The sequence below is a fragment of the Pieris napi genome, chromosome 22 (assembly GCF_905475465.1).
Source record: "Pieris napi chromosome 22, ilPieNapi1.2, whole genome shotgun sequence".
NCBI classification, from domain to species: domain Eukaryota; kingdom Metazoa; phylum Arthropoda; class Insecta; order Lepidoptera; family Pieridae; genus Pieris; species Pieris napi.
Window position 1 is genome coordinate 1,042,248 of NC_062255.1, and position 25,311 is coordinate 1,067,558.

General features: G+C 33.1%; 1 non-coding gene across 1 annotated transcript; it reads left to right on the forward strand.

Annotated features, from left to right (window-relative positions):
* Positions 1–23,481: 23,481 nt before the first annotated feature.
* Trnad-guc lies at positions 23,482–23,553 on the forward strand. The gene has a single exon. It is a non-coding gene; the product is annotated as a tRNA-Asp (tRNA).
* Positions 23,554–25,311: the final 1,758 nt, after the last annotated feature.

Genomic DNA, 25,311 nt, shown 5'->3' on the forward strand with positions numbered 1-25,311 from the left:
AATCTGTGATAAGCCAGGCCATTATACTTGAACTTTTGATATGCCTGCTACTATTACTATCAATTGTCCAGACTTAATAGATTTAACGCGATATTTCCATCCTCGGTGCACAAAGCTTTCGTCATAAATTTGTAATTTGGTTACAAATCATATAATATATATACTTATATATGTTTCGGTACCTATGATATTTATATATAAATAAACATGAATTGGTATAATATGTTGCTCAGAGCCAACTTCGAAGACGGCTGGGCCTTTATTTATTTCTTGAACTGAGGAAGGTTTGTATGAATAGAAAATTAGGAATTAGGTTTTCATTCCCTCTATTCTAATCCTCCAATGGGTAGCATAGAAAAATGTTCTAAATTATGTGTGTCCATTTGTTTTCTGGTAAAACTAGAGCTGATTTATTTTTCAAAATTAAATTCTATTACGTTCTTGGTCTATCACATTGTATTCGGATTTAATATTCAGTTAAAAAGTCATTTAAAATTTTATTTGACTGTGTATAAGGAAGATTATTTTGAAATGATTTTTTGATTATGTTATTATTTATAACCTATATAGAACATTCTCGTCTTTAAATCCTGTTTAAATATTTTATTATAGTAGTAGTTTATATATTGCTAAGGTACTCGTATTCGTTATATCAAATCAAAAACATTTATTCATATAGGTAACATAATGTACACTTATGAACTCCAAAAAAGAAATACATATTAAATGCTTCTAATTTAACATTTATATACTGCCAGTTCTCAAATCAAGGGCGTAGAACGGAAGAGAAGAATTTGCAATAAACTCTCCGCCACTCTTTTTAATCGCCAAGTTTTAGTTTTAAACAATATTTGTAAAACAACACGCAAAATGCCTTCAAAAAGTTAAAAAGAAAAATAATTCTTGCAATATCTGTGTTACCGTTAAATCACAATAAAATACAAATCCCACGTTATTCCCTTCGCCCTACGATATAAAACAACCGGCAACAATATAAAAGTCATTAAAATACGAAAAACAACGTTCATAAATCATCGAAACGAGTAAATTACTTTTCTGTTTACGCCCGATCAGTTACCGCCATTTGCATTACATTGCTACAAAATGGCGTCGATTAAAAATGGCGCGAATTTTGTTTGTTAATTTATTATTATAGATTGAAGTACCGTATGTACTTCAGTACTATAGGAAGAAATTCTGAGTTTGTTTTATAGCTTATTTCAGGAATGTATAATCAACGTAATAATCGAAATAAGTAGGTAAGTACCTATTGTTACGCGGATTTAACCGGAAACCTTCTGGAATGACGGAATTGCTGCGAAAACCACTAAAACAAATTATGCATGATTTAGTTTCACAGGTGAATAATGAGTTATGGTTGGAATGTATATACATATAAGAAAAATACACAATATTATTTTTAAGATCTTACAAAATGATGAATTTTATTCGTTATTGTTTTTGGTACCATGTTAAGACTCGGAAAAATTCACTCGAAACCATCGAAGTAGAAAGTATGATTTTACTTTACTAAAATACCAAATATTTTTTGACAAGGGTTCTAGACCTAATTTGGGTTATACAAGCTTCACTTCCAGAGTATGTTGAGAGCCCAAAAGATTTTCTCAAACCAAATTTCAATTAAAAATGTTTGTACTCAGCGTTTGCTGGACATAAAATATCAATATTGATACGAATCATTTTATTCTGAGAAAGTCAATAAGTAGTTCCTTATTAGAGGAAACTAACCTTTATTCCCAGTCCATAAGAAAATCCAACTATATTCTTATCACGCGTCAGTCAACATGACAGGTATGATTGCTCTTATCATTGTGAAAGTAACGGGTTCTTTTATAACATTCCGATGTTTTTTAATAAACTGGTGTAATGTTCGGGGTTAGAAGGGGGCCTTAAATTGAATACGATAGCTAGTCCAGTATATGTTATATGTATATTTATTGCTTACAAAACAAAACAAAATTATACTGGCACTACAGAGTGATCTGCCAGAAGTACTGACTACCGATGGAGCCCATTTATATATAAAATAGAAGTTAAACAATTAAGACGAATATATGTCAAGTCAAGTCAAAAATTATTTATTCATATAGGTGTACACATGTGGACGTGAAAAAAGAAATATACATTAAATGCTTCTAATTTTATATTTACTGCCAGTTCTCAAATCAAGGGCGTAGAACGGAAGAGAAGAACTGGCAATAAACTCTCCGCCACTCTTTTTATTCGCCAAGTTTTTTTTTACACAACGTTTGTACAGCCCAATGGATGCAATCCATTACACCATGTTCCACATGACATCTTAAGTAATAATTTATAATTTAAAAATAAAGATTTGTTCTCTATCAGCAGGAGGCATGATGAAATAGGAGCACGCACTTACATTCTCGTGGGAACATCACGCAAATACATAGTCGAAATAGTAACCTAGAAGCAAAAAAGAATCTAGATTTCTAAATTTGTTTCGTGATATTTAACCGACTAGGAAAGTGGGTTGTCAGCCTTTTGTGACATACACCGTGACTTTTTAGGTTTTCAGGACATTGAAAGATGGGGTTATTGCACAACTATGATTCAAACGCTCGGTCTCAGGGTTGAAGTCGCTTGCCTAAGCCAGTAAACTTGTATCAAATATCTATAGTTAACTAGCTGACCCGGCAAACGTCGTTTTGCATATATTTTATTTCTAGGAAACATTTTTTTAGTTAAAAAAAAACAACTATCTACTATAATAAAAAATAGGGGTTGATCGTAGAGGGGGTGGCAATTACGGTTTGTATGTATTTTTTTATGAAAAAAAATAAAAACAAAAAAAATTGTCAAAAAATAAAAATATTTTTTTTAATAAATAGATTCTCAGACTTCTCTCATAAGAATCTCAATTCTCTCTTAAGAATTGGTCCAGCCCTTTCGGAGGAGAATGGGAACAGTGTGACACGAGAATTATATATAAAAAAAGGGAATTTGACAGTTCTTGTAGAGATAAAGAAACTCGAAAGAAGATTTTATTTAATAGTTTTATAATAATCTAATCTTGTCTAACATCTCAACAGCAACTCAGAGAAATAAAAATAACTCCCCTGTGTTTATGGAACAAAAGATCATTAATGTTTTATGGCTAAAGTGCGAACGAAGTGTTCCTGACATTTTGACATTTGTGATACGCTGTATGTCGACGGGTAAGTTATCTGAAAACGACGTGGGTGTCTTGATAAAAACTTTAAATGAAATCGCGTGTGGCCTAGTTTTGCATATTTTATAAGCTAAAATTCTAGATACAACATGGAAAGTTCTAGGTTTCCTAGAAGCGCAGAATGTTTAATTTTATTAACTAGACCAAGTCCGCTAGTTAGCTGGTTCCAGATTGTGAGTTGATTTTAAATCATAGGTATTTTATACTAGCTGCCCCTGCGAACTTCGTTTCTCCTTAATGTGATTTTACTTAGCCTACCTGTTTAGTAAAGTTGTTCTGTGAATTTTTCTCTATATACAAACTTCAGAGTTCAAGTCATAATTAACAAATAAAAAATAGGAGTTGATCGTAGAGGGGTGAAATTTAAGGGTTGTATGTTTATTTATATGCTGTATCATAAAAAATAAAAATATTTTTTTTTTAATAAAAATAAATTTTGTGGTGGACATTGGACACCCCTTATCACTTAGGGGTTTGAAAGATAGTAGCCGATTCTCAAACTTACTGAATATGCATAAAAAAAATCAGAAGAATCGGTCGAGCCGTTTCCGGGGAGTATGGGAACGAACATTGTGACACGAGAATTTTATATATTAGATATTTCTGTCTAAAGCAGGCTCTACCGCACGAGGGAGTGATAGAGCGAGGGAGGGAGGAAGCGCACATAACCAGAAAAGTCAATTGGTGTACTGCCAAAGTTCGAAACTACGACCTCAGGGATGAGTGTCGCCCGCTCAAGCCACTGGCATACTGCTCAAATCTGCTGTGTTTGAAATTATGTTAATTCAGTTAAATTATGTGACAGAACTCATCATACGATATCATCCAAAACTAGTAATTTTGACCCACATTACAATGACACTCTACTACACACACACTACACACAAAAGCGTTACAACGCTTAACGTATATAGCCTCATTATGTGTTTGATTATTTTAAAACAAATAAAAGTCTTAACCAAAGCTTTCAAAATCGATCGATTTGAATCGGCCTATTTCGTATTTAGGTATTTTAAAATCCAATTTATACATCTAACCGCTAAAAGCTAACAAAAAGCCGAATTCACTGAAAGGACATGAATAAAGATTAATTGAAGCGGTTTAATTAAAATGTTAATGCGTACGTTCGATTAGTGATAGGTCTTATCTAAACGACATTTAACACGCTATGAGGGGCGCATCACAAAGATATTGGGACGTTTTGTTATGGGTGATGAACTTAATTTGCCCCTGTAATATAAAAAATAAAGTAAAATAATAATAGTAGTTCCTCGACATACCTTGTTTGTATGTCAAAGTAATTTTCCCCATTGAAAAGCTATTTATGCGTTCTAGCACCCAAAACATCACCTTAGTGTTTTAGAATATGAAATTATTTTACGATTCAATTCAATAGACATCTTCTTTTTCAGACCCTTGGTTATAGAAATAAATGTGATAATTTTGTTAATGTACAAAAAGCAAAAACGCGAACCCAACTTATCGAAAATGCTTCGAAAACGAGTAGAAGCAAACAGACGAAGGTCTAGTCTGAGGTGGGTGAAACTGTTAGTGTAGTATGTAGTGTGCGATTCCTCGTATTTCAATTCCCATCTCAAAGCAAAACATCGTATCTCAAAATTCTCTAAGCACTGTTATTCGGAAGCGGAAAGAAACAATTTAAAAAAATCTGGGAAGATGGAATAAAAGAAATAGCGGGGAACTATTAGTAAATGGTGGTGAGGATGAGAGACAAGTGGAAGAATGTGGAGAAGGCCTTCTCTCCGTCATTCTGAGAAGTCACTCACAGTAGCAGTACTTACAGTATCAGCGATTTGCTGTCATGATGCGGGTACTGATCTCTGGCCTGGGATTCTTATTACTAGTCACCATTGGGCCCACATAAACTCCTCACATTGTTCAAAGCGCTAACCCCCCCAAAAGGGTTTCTTGCCGCTTGTGCTGTCGTCATATACTTTGTTAATTACTTTAATATATAAATTAAATAAGGCTATTCTTTTATTGAGTGTTCTGACTAGATCATTGGAAGTGTGACCTCAGCTATGGTTGCGAAGTCAATGTATACATATACTGGCAATTGTGAAGTTAAAGTGTTTTAAGGTGTAAGTATTTTTATCATTATTAAATGTATATGTTACAGTTAAAACCGGTTTTTAGATAGAACGCGTTATTCCTAGTTAGAACGCGTTTTTACTAAACGCCTTTGTTAAAACTAGAATTAACTAATGCTCACAATTGAATATCAGTTAAAACTAGTTATTACTAGACAAAACGCGTTTTTTCGAAGTTAGTCAGTTAAAACTGTTCCGACCAAGGCTACTAAGAAAGGATGTATGTCAAAAAGGTGTCTCTGCAAGAAAAATGGCTACCTTTGTAATTCAAAATGCCACGATAGTTTGTCTTGCAATAACAAGTAGATCGTCATCTTTTTTAATTTTAAGGTTGTTTGATTATTTTTTTATTGTATGTTTACCAATCCCTTAAAAATGTTATTATAATGTTCCTTTTTTAAATTTTATGGTTGTATTCTGTTGATTTGTTTGATTATTTTATTTACTTTTAATTAATGTTGTCACCTTGGCAACTACTTTATGCTGATGTTCCCTAAAATGTTCCTTTAGTGTAAGTTTTTTTTACTAGGTACGGTACTATGTTTCTATACCCTAGATCTTTTTAATAAATATTTTTAAAACTTTATCTTGTTTTCAATCCCAAAACTCAAATTAGTTTCTCTAGTGCTAGTTGTAACTAAAGCTCGGAGTGACAACTAGTTTTATCAGAAAATGAATTATATCAGTGGTAAATTCTAGTTTTCACTTGTTATTTCTAGTTTTGACAAAGGCATTTAGTAAAAACTATTTTTAACTAGGGAAAACGAGTTTTAACTAAAAACTAGTGTTAACTGCAACATATATAAACGAGCGGTTATAAGCATTAGAAAAAGGAATAAAAAAATACGTATTGTATATTTTCTATTTAATTTATAAACACCATACAGCGAATGTTTTTATGTTTGACGAAATTAATGTGTTTTTAACTATACTTTACTACCCATATTTGTTCATTTGATAGGTACCTACTATCCTTTCTCATAAAACACTAATAAACATCGAATGAAAATTTGTTTGAATCATTTGGAGTTTTACGTAGGTGCTACGTGGCATTTAAGTAATGTAAACCTTACCTATAAGGCTTTATTTAAATAACGGTTGAATCAATAATGTATTTAGATAGAAGAGCACACGTATTCGGTTACCATTGTGAGAGCTTTGATCGCCTGCGTTCGACCGGTGGACTAGTTTACGGGTAGCGTCGGCAAAACGCTACCAGTTATTTTATTGATATTATAACTAGTTTTTTTATATAACAAACAAATGGGGCAATGGGGCAGGAGGTCAACTGATGTTAAGTTATACCGCCGCCCATGGACACTTACATTGCTAGAAGGACTTAGAATCTTTATAGGTCATCAAGTATTTCAAAGTCGCATTGTATTATTAAAAGGCCAAAAATAAATTTGACAATTTTAATCATATATTAGTTATAAATTATAATCATAATTATTAATAAAGTGTTAATTGATTTGATTCTATCTTTGTTTGTTAGTTTCCCATACAACCAGATAGATGGCGTTTGTTGAGTATTATTTAATATACGAAACAACTGACAGACAGATACACTTTACCAATGGAGTGGAGATATCTGATGTTTTATTTATAGTAAATATGTAATATATGCAATACAAAAAAAAACTCGAAAATTATTTAAGTATTTTTGAAGTTGTTTAGAACAAACATTTCTTTACATATATGGTTTAAGTTGTCTTAAGAACTTTTGTGTCTGCTTTCCCCTAAAAATCGATTCCAAGGCAACATTAAAAAATACTTTATCACCTAAATAAATATTCGGTAACAAATTACATATATCCCCTTCAGGAATTCTTTAATGCCTATAGCTAAAAATTTGATATGACTTTTAGTTTAGGTCAAACTTACTGGACATACACTGCTAAGAAGCCTTAATAGAAAAAATTATCCAATTCCAATATCAAATACATATAGTATAAGCCCAAAACTCCATTAAGTCTGTTTCCTACAATGTCTGGGTAAATAAAATGTTGCCTGTTTGTCTGACTCTACCGAAAAGGGTTAAGCGATTTCGGAAGTGAGTTCGAATGATTTATAAAAGGCTGTCTCATTTGAATCTGAATGGCTAGTGTTGGATTACCCCACCCCTAACCACGATTATCGGTTTAAAGAATATTGTTTTAACAGATATCAAGTTTTATTTTATTTTTCATCTCAATTGACATATATTAAAACGAGATCAATCAAATAATTATAAAAATAAATAAATAAGGAAATAGCTAAAAGGTTAGTCGACATCACAGGAGACCGAAGAGCTGGCAGCTACCTCGGACAGAGAATTCTAGCTATTCAAAGGGGGAACGCTGCCAGTATCTTCGGAACCTTGCCTAAAGGGATTTAATAATATATTTTATATAATATTCTAAAGAGGAGTTTGTGACGAATAAACAATAAAATCTCTTGTATAGGTATTTCCGAAACGACTTAGAGTCCTTCAAGAAAAGAGCGTATCAGTTCTTGAAAGGCCGGCAACGCACTTGCGAGCCTTCTGGCCTTTTTGCTTTCTATTAGATAAAAAAAGGCCCTGTCCCTGTTTATATAAATATGAAACAAAATTAAATATTAAATATTTAAAAAAATTACCAAGTGTGGGACTTTTATTACGTTACATTGTTTAGGTTATACAATATAATAATATATTCTACTCTTTATATCTTCATATAATCGATACGATTATATTACATTATTTTTACGTATATGTTGGCTTTTAAAATAGCATAAAGCTTTTATTTTTCGAGAATATTGAAGTGTGTGTATCGATTTCTACTTTGCGCTTAACCGACGCTCAGATGCTCCAACATTCTACTGTATTTTATTAAAAATAACAATTTTTAATGGATATATGAAATAATAACCGGTAAAGTAGGTCAAACACATGGTTTATACGATCTTTCTTAGATCCTTCATCAAAAGAGCGTACCAATTCATAAAAGGCCAGCAACGCACTTGCTTGCCCTCTGCCATCGAGAGTATCACTTAACATTAGGTGAGCCTCCTGCCCGTAACCCCTGTTCCAAAAATAACGATGTATATCCGAGGTCATGGTTCTACGTCCCAAGAAATCCTACTAATATTATAAACGCGAAAGCTTGTAATGGATGGATGGATGTTTGTTACTCTTTCACGTGAAACTACTGAATAGATTTCAATGAAACTGTACAATAATTTAGCTTATACATCAGAATAACACATAAACTTCAATTTATAAAGATAATGTGTGAATTGTACAAAATATCAAGTAGGAAATATCTGACATTAAAACCTATACCGAACTTTTGTTCGGTTTGGCACGAAACTTTTTTAAGTTTCTAATGTTTCTACTAATGTCATAATGTTAGTTCTTTTCTACGTCACGCTAATATAAGCTACTGGAAGCAGACGAAGTCGCCGGCACCAGCTAGTAAAAAATATATCCTTAAATACGTTCGCATATTCTGTCAGTTTTTAAAATTGTAGATCCTTGAATTATGCAATTAATATTTTAGCTTTAGCAAAGCTTGAACAAAAGACTGTCATATAATTCCATAACTTGAATAGATCGGGGTCTTTACGACCCTTTATATCACGTTAAATGGGTTAAGGACCCTTTGATTAAGGAATAGTTCCTGATTTCAATACCTGACAGGTATTTCCTGTAGGAATATTTAGCAAGAACTTTGTAATGCTCCTTAAAGAACCGAGGAACTTTGCTTCGCAATAGTTATGCTAGTGGAGGTGAGTTCAGAAAAAAGGAAAGAAGTCAGTGAGATTATGTTTAGTCTGTAATGTTTTTTCTTGTGTGTTTAAATGTAAATAAAGTTATTATGTCAACATGTCAACTCAAATTGAAATTGAACTTCAAAAATCATTTATTGATATAGGTAACAAAATTTACACTTATCAATTTTACATTTACTGCCAGTTCTCAAATCAAGGGCGTAGAACGGAAGAAAAGAACTGGCAACTCTCCGCCACTCTTTTTAATCGCCAAATTTTTTAGTTTACACAACGTTTTAAGTAAAGGCCTCATTTTTGCTTCAAGTGTGCGATTATTGTTTACTTTTTAAATATATTAACAACATAATCTAAGCTAACCTAAGCATAGTATTATTAAATTAAAGAAATAGTTTTAAATATGCTGTTAATATATATTTTGTTATAGTTTACTCCAGTCCTTGGGTCGTATTGATGTGCTGCACTTGAGGGTCTTGCGCCTGATTAGCTTTGTAAAGGGTCGTTTGGACCCATACGATTGATTATGGGTTCAATCGAGCTGACATTCGCAATTTACTGAGATTTCCGAGACTTTGTTGTAAGGTTATAAAGGATTTTGCTACTTTTTATCTATCCCTTTTGACATACAAAATGGGTCCTTGGAACATGTCTAACTTGAAAATTAAGTGTTACAACACATATATACTATTACTAGCTGACCCGGCAAACATCGTTTTGCGATGTATGTAGGTACATATATTATTTCTAGGAAACGTTTTTTAGTTCAATATCAAACTATCTACTATATTAAAAAATACGGGTTGTTCGTAGAAGGGTGACAATTAATTGTATGTATTTTTATATGTAAAAAATTTGGGGGTGGACTACTTAACATTTAGGGGTTTGAAAGATAGGTAGTAGCCGATTCTCAGACTTACTGAATATGCATAAAACATTTCATAAGAATCGGTCGAGCCGTTTCGAAGGAGTAAGGGAACGAGCATTGTGACATGAGAATTTTATATATTAGATGATCACAAACCGTTACCCAGCTATTTACGGATAGATAAAATCATGTCTACTCAAACTTGAATGAAATGAATGAAAATGAAAGCTGAAGGGAATGCTAGTTTGTCAGGAAAAGTATCGTATCAATTTTCAAATACTGATAAATTAATAGCCATTCCATAAAAAATGATACGTAAAATATTTCTTAATTGTGTTTAAAAACACAACATTATTACCATCGGTATTAATAAAATAAATAAAAATCTTTAAGTGTCTAGGCGTCAGGTTTCTGTATGTTTCGTGATCATTGTTTTTTTCTAATAGCAAATAAGTGCACATTGTGCCTGATACACGTGGATCTAAGCTGAGAGAGTGTATGCGCACATAGACAGAAGTACATTAGTGCATAGCCGGAGATCAAACTTCCGACCTCAGGTTTCGCACTAGGCAAACACTGTTAGGTTTCATATAGATTGGTAGTAGTAATAACGCGTTAGTAACGAATATAAATTCAATTTTTTTTTTAAATCCGCTGTTTTACTATTATAATAACAATAATAAAGCCCGTTTAAATTCCAATCATGTCAAAAAAATGATAATATACAGCTTCGATTTTTTAGATTTTATACATTATTTTTATCTTATCATCCTTTATATCCGATATCTTAGCTATTTTCAGTACCGTCGATCGGAACCCCTTCACGGGTAAAAGCCTCTGCAGCTTTTTCCAAGGGTCTCTGTCTATTGCTTTCTTTCTCCATTAGCTTCCTGCTACCGCTTCTATTTCTTCTATCCACCTTTTTTGGGTTTTACTAGTAATAAAGTAAATTATAAAAATGGAAGTATGATATTTTTATTATTCGTAACTAATTGTCCTATATTTTAGTAAAGAGGACTTGTAACATACTGTAGCTATTGTATTATATATGATGTGGTGAACTTTTATAAATAAATACATTTGATAAGCACAGTAGTGATAAACATTATTGCGATTAAATCAATCCTGAAACCGTAGTGCAGTATGAAGTAGCTGCAACAGACTCGACGTCTTATAAATAACTAATATCAATTGCAACTTCGCTGCATTCCACTTGTCACTCGAATTAAATAAAAACATTTTCAGATCTTCCATACGGCTGAAGGATTTTAAAGCTCTTGTAATAATAGTACTTTAGAAATTAAATAAGAAGTTTCTTTCTTGATAGAGGACAAATCTTTGTTTTTAATTAATTTTATTATTATTTATTACTGAGGATGTCATGTGGAACATTGTGTAATGGTTGCAGCTCCAAACGTTGTGTAAAACAAAAAATTTGGCGATTAAAAAGCGTGACGGAGCGTTGCCAGTTCTGCTCTTCCGTTCTACGCATTTGATTTGAGAACTGGCAGTAAATGTAAAATTAGAAGCATTTAATGTATTTTTCTTTTTTGACCTTCATAAGTGGACATTGTGTTACCTATAGGAATAAATAATGTTTGACTTTGAGGTATAGTCAACATTTTAGTTTTTTTGAAGTTATACTTCTTTTGGCGCATTAGGGAAAAATTATGAGAGTAAATTTCTTTCTATTGTTAGTATCATTTTTTCTACAAACGTAGAATAAGGCGAAAGATTTTTATCTTGTTACGCCAGAGAAGTATAACTTCTAACGCGTGTACATAAGTAGACACACGTTTGATTTAGTTCTTATTTCTCTTGACTGCTTTCGAAGAAATTATTTGGCTCCTGGCAATTTATTTTGTATTTTTTTTTTGTCTGCCTTGCTTACTTAAAATTGCCTTGTGCTAAATGGAATGCACTAGTACAGCAGGAAGACAGTATTAATAACAGATCGTAGACTGACGCGCAGTCTGCAATAAGGACATCTTTGATGTATTCATGTGAACATGTTTACTGTTGTAGGCAGAATATTTAGGCGATACACTCTATACTCTTAAGGCATCTCTACTTAATGAAAAGCCTTAGAAATCCAGTGGAGCTTTTGGTCGGATTAAACTACTCGTATATCAGTTTTTAATAGGCAAGTAGGTGAGCTGCCCACGCCGTCGATTTTGAGCAAATGTAATTACATAGAAGAAAAACAATTGGTGCACAGCCGAGATACGAGCCTATCACTTTAATATCTGATGAGCCTCCTGCCCGTTGTTACATAAAAATAACAAAAAACATGTGTGTACTTATGTACACGCGTTAGAATTTATACTTCTTGGCGTAATAATTTTCTTCGAGCACTTTATTATATTTAATGGTCACTTCCAATCGAAACCATGATATTTTACAATAAACACTATGTTTTTTATCACATTGAAACGGGTTTTCTCGTATAGAAATCATTATTTTGGTTTAAATATACACGACTCTGAAAAACACTACGCCATGACAGACAATGCAACTTGTCGATAAAACAGAGCAAGCGCCAACTAGCGGCCCAGACTTTTTCACCGACGTTTGAATAGATATTCAGGGTGTCGGTTTTTTGTGACGGTGTGTGCGCGCATCGCAAATATATACTCTAATCATTTTTTCCTAACGCGCCAAAAGAAGTATAACTTCAAAAAACTAGAAAATTTTTAAAGACTCCCCATTAGAATGCTCCATTATCATTTTGTTAAATAGACTATTCATTAAAACCTTTTAAAAATGTCCTGTGAATCTTCACAGAGAGAGCAGTTAATATTTGTCATATATCTGTTAATTATTTGTGTCTATCAGATGTGTACCACCCCCACAGATGTTATACGTCATAACATAAAAACTATCGTGCTATCGAGCAGTTCATCTTATTAACGACCTAATTAAAACTAAGTCAGCCGTGTCAAAATACATTATTAGGGGTAGATCACGCCATCTGCGCCACGCGTCTCAAATTAATTTTATTTGTTATTAACTTATTAATTTAATGCCCCTGTCTTAATTTATTGTATGTAGTTATAAAAGGCTCACCGGATGTTAAGGTGATGTAAAATATGTAAAAGAGTGGCGGAGAGTTTATTGCCAGTTCTTCTCTTCCGTTCTACGCCCTTGATTTAAGAACTTTTTATATTTCATTTTTATTTATTTTTTGACGTTCATAAGTGTACATTTTGTACCTATAAGAATAAATGATTTTTGAATTTTATGAATAAGTGATCCCGCTGCCCATGGATGAGTGCGTTGCCGTCCTTTAAATCTCTCTGTCTAATGGCTTGAGACAAGTTCACGTTTGGGTCTGAGCTGCGCTTAGCGCTGTGGTATGTCTATGCACACAGCATAGCATAATTAGGACTGTGAATATGAATATGGCGCTATTTATTTTCTCACGATATTTTATAAATGTCGTCTGTTCTATAAATTTCAGGATATCATAACTATTTTTTTGTGTTGTTTCTTGTATGCATAATTGTTGCCAATATATCGTTATCTAATCATAATTCTATTATTCACCAATTAATATAGTAATTCGTATCTCATTTAAATGTCAAAGGCTGGCGCCACATTAGAAACTAACTGGCCGCGTCTCCGGCGAGCTGACTGGCAAGACCACATTTCTGCAACTTGTAGTGAAACGTCACCATATAAAAATGAAGTTAATGGTTTAATAAGAACCGTGTAATACAAATAAGACATTCGTTGACTAATAGTTATAATTTATAGTTATAGTTATAATTATTTCTCGTATTTGTTGCCTTTAGAAAACTTTATACAAAATTATGTTGAAGGTTTGGGAAAATAAGCTTTTCCAAAAACATTTAGCACTCTTTAAGTGATTTTTGGTTTCTCTTTTAAATAAGAATACAGTGTTTTTGTTTTTTTGATATATCAAAATGGGAAGGTGATTAAATTTTTAAAAGGTACTTTCATACTTTGATTATTATACTAATCGCTTGAAATATCATGCAGGACAACGTCTGTCGGGTCCGCTATATATATATATATATATACAACAGAAGTATTACTTCCAAAATATGGTACATAAACACAATATTTAATGTCGCTCTTGGAAGTACATACGTAGAATACCAGTGCTGCCTCCAGCAGCCACCGCCCAAAAATAACCACCATTCCCGGGAATTATCCGAGTTAAATACAGTTAAACTGAGTTACTTTAATTATACCAACTAATTATCTTCTTGACAGCATCGTCGAAGAAAAATCTCATTCTCGTGAACCACTGACCTAAATACTTGATTGACATAAAATTGTGCAATCAAAAAGTTTAATTTGTTACATGAAAATCAGCGTAAAATTAGTATGCACGAAATTTGAATTATATTTCAGAGTGAACTGGTATAGTTTATATTTATTTATTTTCCTTATTTCCTATTTTTACAGTAACTTAATACTAACACAAAACTATACTAAAAACATAATAAAAACATAACAAGTAAAAACTTAAAACTTAAACCTTTTTATAAATAATGCAGTTCTTGTGAATTAAGCCAGTGTGCAACTAAATATATCTCACAAGCAATAGTGTTTAAGGTGCGCAAGACACGCGTAAATGGTGATTCTCTGAGTAAGTTCGTCCGCGCCCGAGGCACTGCCAGCAATCGCGACCAAGAGGTGGTGGTGGTTCTTACCACGCCGAGTGTGGTTATTTGGCACACGCAGCCCCAGTCTCTCCAACATTTCCGCATTATATATTTTACCTCTAAGGACCTTAAAAAAATATAATCTAAATAGTCCCTCCTTACGTCTAACAAAAAACAAGAAAGTCAAAAGTTGTTTGAACTGAAATCATTGGTGCAGGTGACATTTATAAGCAATTTGTACAATGAGATTTCAAATGAATAACTGTCTCTCTCTCTCTGGGGTCGGTAACCCATGTCTTAGCATTGTGGTAGCTGTATTGAAATTGACGCGAATAATTTTCCTCCACCAATTATTACAATTATTCATCAGTTCTGCTCTTTTCTACAACTGTGAATAGTTTTCAGGTTCTCTGGTTGCCGAACGCCCACGCGATCTTTTGCCTTCGGTGTTGCCAATGACGATGAGCTTCTCTAGGTTATCATCATCATCTTGATATTCATCAATATCACCTCGATGGATGTCTTCCACAGTCCGTTTCACAAGGCATTTTCTTTTGCGAACTAGCGAACTGTGGCAACGACTCCCGGTGGGGGTATTCCCTGAGAGATACCACCTCCAACTATTGAAAATTCGAGTGTACTACTCCCTAATAAATGTTATGTCAATAATATAGGAAGACAGAAAATTCAAGGGGACGGTTCAGTCTGATGTTGATTATGGTACCAATTCCTCTTCTCTTCTATATTCTAGCATAAAATCTTATCCTTAAAATCATCTTTAACATATATTCCAATAGATTTTGATCGTATTTCGTCGTGGTTTCCCACAGCGATATTAATTCAGTCCATTAGTAGATATTAATGAGAACTATTGGCGAATGGCCAAGACATAAACAGCTGTGCTTAATACAAAATATTTAGGGGAAGTTCCTTTGAAGGGATAAATAAAACTGAATGTATTACTCAACATACCATTAACTCGCTTTTCCACACATAATGTTATATCATAACTAAATATAGAATAACTATACAACTAAAACAAAAAACTAAATATAAAAAAAAAACAAATCAGTGGCGCGACAACCTTTTTCAGTCTGGGCCTCAGATTTCTTTATCTATTTTATGATTATTTGTCAATCAAATAGGCAAATAAGTGATCAGCCTCCTCTGCCTGACAAACGGCGTCAACTTTTTTTGAATCGGTTTCCTCATGATGTTTTCCTTCACCGTTCGAGCGAATTTTATGCACACAGAAAGAAAGTCCATTGATGCATATTTGGGGATCGAACCGTTCAGGGATGAGTGTCACACGCTGAAGCCACTAGGCCAACACTGATGAAAACTAAATATGATGTACAATATAATAAAGCTAATAGACTATTGCTATTTGGTCTTCACTGACCATCTTGAGAGAATGGGAGAGGATCAGAGTGTCAATAAAGCTTATCTTGGAATACTAATGGTCCGTCGGCTAGCTTTGGGTCATTGCACCAGCGGAGTAGTAAATTGCGTAATTTATATAACAACAAGAAATAAACAAACATCATATTATAACCATTATAAGAAGCGTGATAGTCGCTGAATCGGCGCTGGTACTCTCTTAACGCATCTCAATATTTCTTTTTTTTATTAGTTTAGCTATGTACAATAGAATTCAGATTGCAAATAACAGCTATAGCTAATGCGAACCCGGCTTAGATTTTAAGTTTTTCCGTTAGCCCGAGTTTAGCTGTCAAGTCCCAATTTAAAAAAAGTTTATTTTATTAATTTTTTTTGTAATATTTTTGATTAAGGTTCGCGATTCTATTTATTTTTTATTTTATGTAAAATTTTTGGTATTCACTTTTCCTACTTTTATACAATTTTTTATGTATTTTTTCTCACTAGGGTTTTATTTAAAAAAATTGTAAAATATAAAAGAGTAAGTATGGAGTTTATTGCCAATTCTTCTCCATATAAAACTACCTTTTGGAAACAACTAAATTATTTTTTGGTACCATTGTAATATTGACTTTCAAAACTGCCATTCTAATAGGCCTAATTGAAATCGACTTTGACTTTTTGACTGAGGAGTTGGCACTTACAACTCTATTTATGTATTTGCTTCATATTTTATTCAAAACCAGTCTGTCAGATTATCTGTCTACTGAGACGTGGTGTACTCGATGCCCATACATAATAAATAATCCAGTATCATAATCGTTTGAACATAACTACTCTATAGGCTATATATAGGTTTGCGACTTGCCAAAACTGTAATTAATATGTTAAGCCGCATTTATATTTATCTGACGTGTTGTGTTGTGATGCTCTCTGTCGTGATGGCTACTGTTCACATTGATATGACGTGTTATGATGCATTATGACGGTTTTTTGTATCAGTTCCGTCTTGACTCCCAGAGAGTTCACACATTTGCAATGTTTTTTCAAGAATCATCCGATTCAGATTCAGATTTTGAAGAAGAGTTGGAATTATTGGCGTTGGCAACGCTTCTAACTAAACAAAGAAAAAGAAGAAGAAGAATTTTTTCTCCTATCTTTTCCCAAATAGCTGCTCTCATAACTTGATCTTTATATTCTTTACATTTTGGATTATAAATCACTTTAAATTGTCTTATGTATTCAATTAGTTGCTCTTCGTCCATTTCTGACGCGTAATAACACAACACTGGCGCGTGCACACTAGTCTGATGCGGTATGACGTCTCACGGCACCGCCCCCCGCACCTCACCCTTTCTGACGCGGACCGGGATCGCCTGTGACACGACACATCAGAAGCCGTCATAACACACCGCATTGAATAAATGTGAACGCTTCCATATTAAATGTATGAAACTGATACCGTTCTGATGCATCACAACACAACACGTCAGATAAATGTAAATGCGGCTTTAAGATTCGTTAGATGTGTTAGGACAAAAATTCGATCATAAGTTAAAGAATCATAAAGAACATCATGGACATACCTACATGACTCAAAATTCGTGGATTTATATATAAAATGCGTATTTTCGTGGGTAGGTTACAAATTTAATTAAAACTTCTAAAACGATTTTTTTTAATTATATAAATAATGTACTATGATTATTACATTATATAATAATTCACATTTCCCTAAAGTTTTACAATGGTTTTTATTTACGTTTTTTTTTTGACAATTCACACCAATTGACCTAGTCCCATGCTAAGCTGGTGAAGCTTGTGTTATGGGTACTAGGCAACGGATATACATACATATTATAGATAGATAGACATATAAATACATATTTAAACACCCAAGACCCAAACACAACACCAAATGCTCATCACATCGATGTTCGTCTCAGCCGGGGATCGAGGGTACTAACCACTAGACCAATGAGTCGTCAAAGTATTGAAAACTAGATTTATTAATCAGTGTATAAAATTGTTAACTTGTCGACTAAACAAGTCTTTATTTTTTTAATGAAATAATTAGATGCAATTAATTATTATTATAACTATGTAGGTAAAGCATATTGTACGTATAAATACTGTATATTTGTGTGTTGATAAGAAAAATACATTTTATAATTTCGAGTATTATATTAATAAAATTCATGAAAACATTATTTTAAAGTATTACATAAAGGTTTCATTAAATGATGCAACAAGTGTTAATAAGGTTACATACAAGGGACATGAACACCACTGAAGTATTTCCGAACAAATTCGACTAAGTGTCCTTCAAGAAAAGAGCGTACCAATTCTTAATAGGCCTGCAACGCACTTGCGAGCCTTCTGGTAATGTGAGTGTCCATGAGCGGCGATATTACTTAACATTAGGTGAGCTTCCTGCCCGTTTGCCTCCTGTTTCATAATAAGAAAGAAACACGTCGAATTGTAAACTTTCTTCGGTTTCAATTGTTTGACTAGTCTGTTAATACTGGCTTAGTAACTTACAAAGTAACTATCTACTATAAGTTTCGCCGACAAAGTTTTAAATTGTATTCAAAGGCATTTCTGCTACCCTAAAATCACCAATGAAATGTGGCACCTATGGCACATGGCTGGGGCGCTCTCCCATGTTCACGTGTCGCACATTTACAAATAAGGCAAATTGTATGTCGCCAGCTTTATTGGCAGGAATGCTGAAGGTGTGGAATGCCAAGTGCATTCCAGACTGCTTTGAGATACAGACTGTTTGAGAAATATCAATTGTATCAGAATTATAAGAACAATATTGTATTTATGTGTGTATCATTACAAAAAAATAGAAGTATATCAGTGTTTATTATATGCAAGAACAGTGTTGGCCTAGTGGCTTCAGCGTGCGACTCTCTTACCTGAGGTCGTAGGTTCGAACCCCGGCTGTGCACCAATGGACTTTCTTTCTATGTGCGCATTTAACATTTGCTCGAACGGTGAAGGAAAACATCGTGAGGAAATCGACATGTCTTAGACCCAAAATGTAGACGGCGTGTGTCAGGGACTGGAGGCTGATCACCTACTTGCCTGTTAGATTTAAAAAATGATCATGAAACAGATTCAGACATCTGAGGCCAAGACCTAAAGAGGTTGTAGCGCCACTGATTTTTTTTAACAGTCTAGTCGGTGATCAGTCTTCTGTGCGTGACATACGCCTTCGACTTTCTGGGTCAAAAAATGCCGGTTTCCTCACGATGTTTTCCTACACCTTACGAACCAGTGGTATATGCCCATTTAGACAGGAAGGAGGAGTAAGTTCGAATATATTTCCTTGGGGATGAGAGTCGCATGCTGAACCCACCATGCCAACACCACCTTTCATTGATTCTACTACTTATAATAAATGCTTATTTCAGCAGAAATCGTTCTAACAGTTAACTTATACAATTAAGGTGGCACTCGCGAGCATCGAGAGTGTCCATGGGCGGCGGTATCACTTAACTTCAGGTGAGCCTCCCACCTCATTGCCCTCTGTTATATTTAAAAAAAAATATCTCCATAATAATTGTTATTAAGTAAAAAGACATTCGGTTTTTTAAGTCCAAAATAGAAACAGCAGTCCCGTCCCTCCCAGTCCTTTCTTTTTGTCACAAGATATACAATTATAGTTATACACATACATATATAACGCCTAAATATCCTGAAAATGGGCTTTAACAATACAATAATCAGATTTTTATTATTTAATTTAAAATTTTAGATTTTATTTTATTTAGTTTTAGTTACAGTTAGTTGCACTTCTTGTACTTTACCCTATGTAGGTGTTTCTTTTTTTATTGTTCCATATTAGGGTTGCCTGGATGAAATCGCTTGTTAATAACTTATGTAACCTGCTTTTTTACATGTATGATTTTGTATATTATGGTAACGAAGTGTAAATAAATTAATAATCATAGTATTGTCTTTGATTGACATAACTTTTGCTCATTTAAATAAAACACTATTTTGACCGGATTGAAGTTATGTATTATTATAAATTTACAACTATTTAACATAATTTTAAATTTATCCGACGTTTCGCGTGCTTTACAGCGTGCGTGGTCACGGTGACTGAAGACAAAAGATGTTGAATGTCAAAAAGTATCACAGCTGCAGAGAAAGTTGCATTATCTGTATTTATTTCCCCGGAGTTGGTATCGACTAAAAGATGGAGGGATAGTTGTAAATTTATAATAATACATAACTTCAATCCGGTCAAAATAGTGTTTTATTTAAAGAAATAATCAGTTTATCTTATTTGTATCGAACATTTTAACACAGCCAATGTAATTTATCGGCCCTTTTCAAGGAATCCACCGATATAGGGCACATCTGTCAGCCCGAACACACCATTTGGCCTACTTCTTTTTATTTGACTTTGAGCCGAAATTATTGCTCCCAATGACGATAACAGATTTTATTGGATTCAGATTGATTGGCTTTAGGATATTTGAAATAAAACTATTTATAAAGGTTGTTTTTTAACATTACATCAGCGTTTAACTAATTTTAATGTGTGATTTATTATTCAATTTTTATCTTTTATGAAAAAGTATTCTGTGATTTTATTAAAATTCGCGGAATGCCCAATTTTGAGAAATTAATATATTTTTGAAGGTGTCTTGACATTACTTCAGTGGTTTTAGGATATTCGCTTTTGAAATAATGATTAGTGAAAATAAAAATAACAATATGTTTTTGTTCTATATAAGTTAATTAATTTAAATCATACTCTTTATATTTTATAAATAAATGCATTAATATTAACTTAACTAATTATTTGTAAAACAATTTTTTTGAACAGGGGGTAGAAGGGTATGAAGCTCACCTGGTATTAAATTATACCGCCGCCCATGGACACTCAATGCCAGTGGGCTCGCGAGTGCGCTGCCGGCCTTTTAAGAATTGATAAGACGTCAAAATTCGTCAAATTATTAGCGTTTCATTAAACCGACCGATGCGAGGGTGTTTATAACTACGAAAAAGAAATAAGAAACGATAACATGAGTTATATTATGTTTTAATTCATGACTTTTTATTCGTAGAATTTGACCAATAATATTGATACCCCATATGTCACCAAGAGTGACAACTAAACAAAAGAACGCATATTGTCGGCACGTGTGCCCCTTTCGCCCCAATATTGGGACCGATGCGAGGGTGTTTACACTATTATAACATTGTTTGATCAATATGAACTAGCCACCCTCTGTCTTTCATTATTTTATATTATTGTTATATCCAAGAAGCTCTAATAAACGCTACGAAAAAGAAATCAAGTATTTTACAGAGCGTGGGGTAGAACGGAAGACCATAGTGCGTCTTCATTGCGGCTGTCACTGGGACTAGTCTATTATCTAATATATGAAATTCTCGTGTCTCAATGTTCGTTCCCATACTCCGAAACGTCTCGACCGATTCTTATGAAATTTTTTAGGCATATTCAGTAAGTCTGAGAAGCGGTTAACTATCTTTCAAACCCCTAAGTGATAAGGGGTGTCCACCCCGAATATTTATTTTTATTTTTTGGATATTTTTTATTATGTGGCATTCAAAAATATTCACATCCCTTAATTTTCACCGCTCTACGATCAACCTCTATTTTTATTATAGTAAATATGGAGTAGTTATTTTTATGTTTAAAATGTTTCCTAGAAATAATATACACAGCAAAACAGCCGGGTCAGCTTGTCTACGTACATAAAATTCTCTTGTCACGGTGTTTGTAATTAAACTCTTTCGAAATGGCTCGAACGATTTTCGTGAAATTTTGTGTGCATATCGGTTAGGTCTGCGAATCGGACACCATCTATTTTTCGTCTAAAAATTTTGTTTAAAAAATTTCAATTGTCTAAAATCATTTTAGACAAAAAAAAATGTATGACACGAACAGATTCATAAGATCAGCCTTCTTTACCACCTTTCTTTGTGGGTTTTTGGTTTCTTGTTCTGGTCCTCTACTAACTAGTGTCATTTGTTGTAATACGATATTCAACTAATAATCTTTTGTATGTCGATCCTACTGAGGTTCAAATATACTCCAGTCGCCATGGTAATTACAGTAATGACAATTATTTATAAACCGCCACCCTCGCGCCGGATATGCGCGTGCGCACAAATATATCACAATGAAGTCATGAGCCATTATCGTCAGCTAAATATAGGTACCCATTTTCGAGCTTTTTTGGTCGTTATTTAAAATAGAATATTTTTGTTCCAGTCGTGAAATCAACACAACCAATTTGAGTGTTCGACCAACCAGGCTCCAAAAGATAAACCACTCCTTATATGGCAATTGTATTCGTTTTTACAACAAACTCCCAAGCGAAATTAGAGAATTATCACTAAATAAATTCAAATCACTCGTTAAACGTAATTGATCCTAATTCTTGGGATTGATTTGCTCCAGTTCTATCCGTGGCGATTAAAAAGAGTGGCTGAAAGTTTCTTGCCAGTTCTTCTTACCCGCTCTACGCCCTTGACTTGCGAACTAGTAGTAAATGTAAATTTACATTTAATTTAACTTCTTTTCTGACGTTCATAAGTGTACTTGTTTACCTATATGAATATATTTATTTTGTGTTTGATACATATAATATGTATAATGGTATCAATCGCTTATACGAGTACTGGGAATAAATAAGGCGCAACTGCGTTTCTCTGTGAATACAAAAGAAACAACATTTAAAGCCCATATTCTAGGTTTTATAAAATATAATAATATAATAAAAAATTAAAACATTACATATATTATGTCAAGTGACAAATTAAACATCGTCGAACAGACGGCAAAGAAGAAAAATAAAATATAAAAAGAGTTTGTATAGGAAAATATATTATGTTTTCCTTCACGTTCAAAAAAACTAAATAAACGATAAACTTATTATCTATCTACTGTATAATGATTGTGGGTGTTATCAATGATAGGTACTATGATATTAATCGCTATTTTCACATCAGTTTAAGGCCTCGTAGTCCGTCTGGTTCGAACCTAGAGCCTCCATGTTACGACTTTACCACTAACCCACAGAGGCGATTTATTTCTAACAACTCTTTGGACCCTTGCTATCTGACCCCTTAATTAGGGTCATGTATTTATCACTTTCAAAATAACACCTGGAGTTAACCACTTATAATAAAACTAATTACTTTAATGAAATAACGTAACAAAAGTGTTATAATGTAACGTAACAGTGTACTGTTAAATAATATATAATTTAAAGGATTTAGATTAAATAATTATGTTAATGATTACGTCTCTAGGAAAATTGCGATATCCATAATCCACGCGCAAAAACGCTTTGTATTTTATATTTCGCTTATATTTACAATACTCGGTTCTATGGTTCTTTACTATGAACGATTGTATTGATAAATGTCGTTTAAATAACTGTAACATTAATTTTTATATTTTAATAATATGTAGTTCCGATAATAAATAGTGACTAAATGCATAACTACTTAAATTTTAACATGTTTCATAATTCCGCGGTAGTATAGTGGTAAGTATCCCCGCCTGTCACGCGGGAGACCGGGGTTCGATTCCCCGCCGCGGAGAATTCTTTTTTAATTTTATTTATTTAAAAGTAACAACTTCTTTTTTTTTTAATTTTTTTTCATTTCAAAACGCAATTATAATATTTTTAACATATCTGTTTGCATATTATGTAAAATAACGTACGCTCGACTGTCATAAAAACAAACATACTTTTTAATAAACAAAGAAATACATATAAATATAACTATAACAGTAGCCCTTTCAAAACAAAAACCCTGAAATGGGAACAAAAAGGACCCAAGAAGGATTTTAAGCACTCAAGCACTTCTTACCTGCGAAGTGCCAAAGTGAACAATGAAAACTAAAACGTATACAGGAAACTTTTCAGAACTTTCAAATAGAGTTTTCGAGTTGTGGAGATATGACAGGAATATGAAGTCGCTTAAAGATTACAATTACAAAAGGCCGGCAACGCACTGGTGGTATCACTTTACATTAGACGAGCCTCCTGCGCGTTTACCCATGCTCTATAAAAATCGTGTGTATAAACTACAATTTATCAAATAACTAGCGACCCGCCCCGGCTTCGCACGGATGCAATGCTGATACTAAATTCAAAGTGCTATAAAGTATAGGTAGAACCGCGGCCTCCGACGCGCTGCGTCCCGCAATTTTTTTAAATTTGTAATATGTTCGAAATATTCATTTAAATCATATGCTGTAAAGGGCCATATAGATCTATATTAAATGAACAATTTATTCAAGGTATTTAATTGGTTAAGGATTAATGCTGTATTGGTTAAAATCGCTTCGAAAATTAGTCATTATTTGTCGTAAAAAGTAAATGACAAAAAAAAGTTATTGTGGGTTATCCATAAGAGATAGACATATACCATCACGGACTTTTCTGTAGACCTTTTCAATTTGTACAATACTTAGTACATTATTTTGATAAAACTCGTAGGGTTCGGCCTGCGTTTGCAATGTAAGCGGAAAAAATTTAATTATTTACGACATCACATTAGAAACCTCAAAAATAACAGTACTTCTCCACTATTTAATGGATGTTATTATACATATAAACCTTCCTCTTAAATCACTCTATCTATTAAAAAAAACCGCATCAAAATCCGTTGTGTAGTTTCAAAGATTTAAGCATACAAAGGGACATAGGGACAGAGAAAGCGACTTTGTTTTATACTATGTAGTGATATGTTGCTAAGCTCAAAACTCGAAGACGACTGGACCAAATCAAGTTATTTTAAGTTATTCCTTGAAACCTAAAGAATAGAGAGGAAAATATGAAGAATATTAAAAGGTCTCTAATAGCAAAAAGTGTAAGTACCTACTAAAAAGAAAAAAATCATATTAAATAAGGCAAAACAAAAAATATTTAATTGAAAAACAGAATATTATCAATCGTTTATGCGGCATAAACCGAAAATCAGTTCATAATTAGTTTTAAAAAGATTAAACTAAGATTTAAACAAACGTTATCTTAATAAAATAAAATAAATAATAGATTTATTATATAAATAAAAAGAAGTACTAAAACAATAGCCTTAATCTTAGCAACCGTTTGGGATTTAAACCATTTTGAATTAAAAATACATAGAAGTTTCCTTTTAAATTCAGTTTTGCCAATCCTCTTGCATTTTGATAAAAGATTTAAGTGGTGTCCAACCGCGACAGTAGTTCAATGCGATTAATTTTACATAAAAGGTTGAAAGCAGGTATCTGTAATTAATTTAATTATTGTCACACATTCGATACTAAATTACGTGAAATTATCGTGATTCATGAATCCTTTTTCATTG